Source organism: Panthera onca, chromosome B2 (assembly GCF_046562875.1).
Source record: "Panthera onca isolate mPanOnc1 chromosome B2, mPanOnc1 haplotype 2, whole genome shotgun sequence".
NCBI lineage: Eukaryota > Metazoa > Chordata > Mammalia > Carnivora > Felidae > Panthera > Panthera onca.
In genome coordinates this window covers 12,760,719-12,765,066 of record NC_138343.1, presented here as the reverse complement: position 1 = coordinate 12,765,066, position 4,348 = coordinate 12,760,719, and the positions used below count along the sequence as shown (strand labels likewise).

At 44.2% G+C, this 4,348-nt stretch overlaps 1 long non-coding RNA gene across 1 annotated transcript; it reads right to left on the bottom strand.

Annotated features, from left to right (window-relative positions):
- Nucleotides 1-280: 280 nt before the first annotated feature.
- LOC132666395 (uncharacterized) lies at nt 281-4,063 on the bottom strand. Its single transcript, XR_009604644.1, has 2 exons — nt 3,979-4,063; nt 281-540 (listed from the first exon to the last, which is right to left on the bottom strand). It is a non-coding gene; the product is annotated as an uncharacterized LOC132666395 (long non-coding RNA).
- Between the last annotated feature and the right edge of the window lie 285 nt (nt 4,064-4,348).

Sequence of the window (4,348 nt, the reverse complement as noted above, 5' to 3'; positions counted from 1 at the left end):
AATTGAATTCAATTCTGATAAAGAGTGAGAAACTTGAGTGAGCATTACTCAGGGCTCTTTCGTGCCTAACTACTTTATGCCAGATATTATAGTAGCTACATGAACACACACACACACACACACACACACACACACACACACACAACAATCCGACATGTCCAGAAGAATAGAAATTTAGATTTCTCGGAGATCAAATCTTACTGGTTCTTAACAAACGGGATACTTTTAGTTCTTGAGAAGTGATAGGTAAGGGGGGAAAGATTTCATGGATCAATAGAAGCAAAGATAAAGGCAACTTATTATGGAATGGCCCAGAAGTCAGTCAGCTGGGTAGGGAAAAAAATTAAAAAGGCAACCATCTTGTTTTACACATTCTGTGCCTGAACCAGCTTGAGCTGAGGTCTTCCTTCATTAACACCAGGCAGGCGACATCATAGTCTCGTTCAAAGTCTGCAGAAGCCAGATGCTATGTGGCTATTTAGCTGCTTTTTGTCTGACTTTGGGCTTGTTTTTCTTGCTGCCTGTTTAACAACTGCAGCCCTGCAAAGACAAGAACGCGGGGCAGAAAGTAAGCTCTTGATTTGGAAAGTGTAGAGAAGCTAATTATTTAGATACCCATAGGATTATGTGAGGAGTCAGGAGACCAGATTTGATTTGAGTTTGTCCCCTCTGGTACTGGAAGGAAAAAACAAACAAACAACTCTGTTCCTTGGGAAACCCGGAGGAGTTCACTGCTTGGTTTCTTACTGTGCTCTGCTTTCGGAAAAGGACCCCTTCCCTCTTAAAACGATAGTAAATGGAAAGCGGGACGAGAAAAGATGACAACAGCGTTGAAATCCTCCCTCCTGCTTGCGTTCTTGCTCCTTTTTGTCCTCCAAATGTTCGTAACCTCCAAGGAATAAAAAGCAAATTAGTTCTTGAGCTGCACAAGAGCTGGAAGGAAAGCTTAACTCTCCCTGCTGGAGACCCAGGCCGCCTTGTGAGGGGCAAGAACGCAACAGGCCTCGCATCCAGCCCATAGCAGACTTTAGAAACCTGGGCAGGGGACCTCCTTTTGCCAAAGCCGTCAAGAACACCAGGCGATGCTTTAGAATGGGGAGAGACAGGGTAAACCATGAGACACAGCACTGAAGAAGACTGAGCTAATGGAATAAACCAGTCTCCCTGCAGTTCAGGTGAGAATTATCACCCAGAGACGAGACGGCATCTTTTATACGAAAAGATCCTAATATTTTACATAGTTTACCAAACATGCCCCACATACCCCGAGCCTTTGTCATTCTGTTTGCTCCCTCTCCAAAACACACTTCTGCCGAAAATGGGGCTCCTGGCTTCTGTTAAATCCCAGAGACCCAGTCGAGAAGTAGGAATTCCATTGGATTGTTTTTTTGTCTCAAGTTTCTTCGTGGCATTGGAGAGCGTCGCTATGTGAATCAATGAATCAGTAAATGCAGAACGAGATTGTCATCATCAACAATGCGGAGTTAAACGGGGACAGAGGCCTTTAGGGAAAAAGGGAGGGACACTGATTTATGCCCAACCTCGTATAGTAAAGGTCAGTGTGGTCTGGAAAAAAAGAAAAGCATTTCTCCTACGAAAAGCTCTCAAGTTCTGTAACACTTAACCTTAACCAGCTGAGTAATATTAAAAGTCAGGGTAGAAGTTGATCATACAGCCATAATTAAGAGCTAGGGAATCATTCAGAAGTTGTAAGTAAGTGTCTGTAGAGACCAGGCAAGCAAAATAAATGTGTAAATCAGGCTGGGGGGTAATAACACTGGGAACTTGGGGAGCCTACTCTGAACGGGAAAATATATGATCTGCCGCCTGCAGGTGCTTTCTTTCTTTCTTTCTTTTTTTTTTTAATGTTTATTTATTTCTGAGACAGAGAGAAACAGAGCAAGGGAGCGGGGGGGAGAGGGAGACACAGAATCCAAAGCAAGCTCCAGGCTCTGAGCTGTCAGCACAGAGCCCGACGCGGGGCTCGAACTCACAAACTGTGAGATCATGACCTGAGCAGAAGTTGGTCACTCAACTGACTGAGCCACCCAGGCGCCCCCTGCAGGCACCTTCAATTACAGAAAGAAAGAAAGGGGGGAAAGGCGGGAAAACAAACAAACAAACAAACAAACAAACAAAACACAGCGTGGACTAAACAAGATAGGTCTGGTTTAGGTTAAGAGGGTGAGTTTGTAACACTGGCTCTTTCTCAGTCACTGGAGGGTTCCACCCTAAAATTAGTACCTGAATGAAATCTTTGAGGACAGGTTAAGAATTTGTCCCATTTATGGAAACTGCTTGGTGACTCAAGTGAAGAACTATTTGCTGAGTTACATTATTGAGTCTTTTACCCTACTGAATTGTTCTCCCTGCTGTGGGTTAGCTCACAGATGAATAAGAAAGGGTCCTGCAAAATTCCTCATGTTTCCATCTCTGGGATGGTGACCATTCGTTCCGTCCCACGGTGCTTTTTATGTGTGGACATTGGATCCTGTGGCTGCTAATTCTCCTCCCACTGTTTTGGTCCCTCGAAATCTGAGAGCCAAACCTGTAGGACTTTTTCAGCTTCTTGCGAGGAGCAGGTGATACAGTTCTCTGTGGAAAATTAACCCCTGGCTTTTACTTATTCTCCTAATATGATTTTCCTCTCTCCTTAATCCCCTGATCTATTTATCCTTTTGAGAAGATTTTTTTTTTTTTTAATTTGGCGCACCATTTCAAATCCATCGGGAGTTAAGCATAGATTAACTGCATTGGATGGAAACTTCTAAAACCTACCTGGACTATTTCTCAGGAAATGGCCATGGCCTTGTGACCACGTTCTTCCACATCCCAAACTGCTGCTTTAGAAGAACAGGGTCAAGGGCACCCGGGTGGCTCAGTCAGTTAAGTGTCCAACTCTTGGTTTTGACTCAGCTCATGATCTCATGGTTCGTGGGTTCAAGCCCCATGTCAGGCTCTGTGCTGACAGAGCAGAGCCTGCTTGGGATTCTCCCTCTCCCTTTCTCTCTGCCCCGCCCCTGCTCACTCATGTGCTGTCTCTCAAATAAACTTTAAAAAAATTTTTTTTTAAAAGAAGAGGGTCAATGTGGGATGTCAGGAATGAAGTGTTTTATATCAATGAGATGCGTTTTTTAAAACAAATTATTTACGGCATTTATTTTGTTTTGGTGGTAATTTTTGTTGTAGTAAAATACACATTACAATTTTCAAGTTTACAATTCAGCAACATTATGGACATTTACAATGTCATGCAATTGTCACTATTTCCTCCAGAAAATTTTCCTCATCCCCAGCGGAACTCAGTACCCTTAAAACAACGACTGCCCATTCCTCTCTCCTCCTAGCGCCTACCAACCCCTATTCTCCCTTCTGTCTCTATGAAATTGCCTATTCTGGTTTCCTCACGTAAGTGGAATCACATATTGGTCCTTTTGTGACTGGTTTATTTCACTCGGCACAAGGTTCCTAAGGTTCATTGTATTGTAGCCTGTGTCAGACTTTCCTTCTTTTTAAAGGAACGGATATACCGCTTTGTGTTTATCCATTTGTTCTGCTGGTGGACTTTGGGGGTGTTTCCGGCTTTTGGCTGTTGTGAATAATGCCATAAGAAACATTCCCAATACTTTTGGTTCTTTAGGGTTGTGGTAGAAGATTCCAAATGAAGAAAGCATGGCTAAACGTGTCATTTTAAAACAATTTTAATGTCTATTTATTTGAGAGAGAGAGAGAGAGAGAGAGAGAGAGAGAGTGAGAGAGAGAGAGAGAGCAGGGCAGGGGCAGAGAGTGAGGGAGACACAGAGTCCGGGCTCCGGGCTATGAACTGTCAGCACAGAGCCTGACGCAGGGCTTGACCTCTGCATGGCAAGATCATGACCTGGGCTGCAGTCAGACGCTTAACCGACTGAGCCACCCAGGCACCCCTTAAAGTGTCACTTTTAGGAGTTAGGGGCACAGGGAGGTGGGATTTAGGCGTACCTTCTATCTCAAATTCTTGAAGTTGCTGCTGACTTCAGCTAAAAGCCAAGGCATCCGCTGCATGTTATAATCAACAGAAGAGGACTTTCTGCCTGGCACTAGCCCTAGCAACCAATCACGTAGCGAGTAGTGTAAGGGTAGCTACACCAGCACCAATCACATGTCATTCAAAACAGCTTATGCAAATTCCCTCTGTCCTCTTTAAAAACTCGAAAGCCCTTTCTCCGGAGCTTGCTTTCAATTTCAGTCGCCGCCGTGTCTGCCCGGTCACAATCCCTAAGCCCCCAAATAAAGGCACCCGTTTTATTTTGCAGCTTCCAGTTTTGCCTTTTGTTGGTCGACAGAGTATTTACTGGAACTACTGGATCGT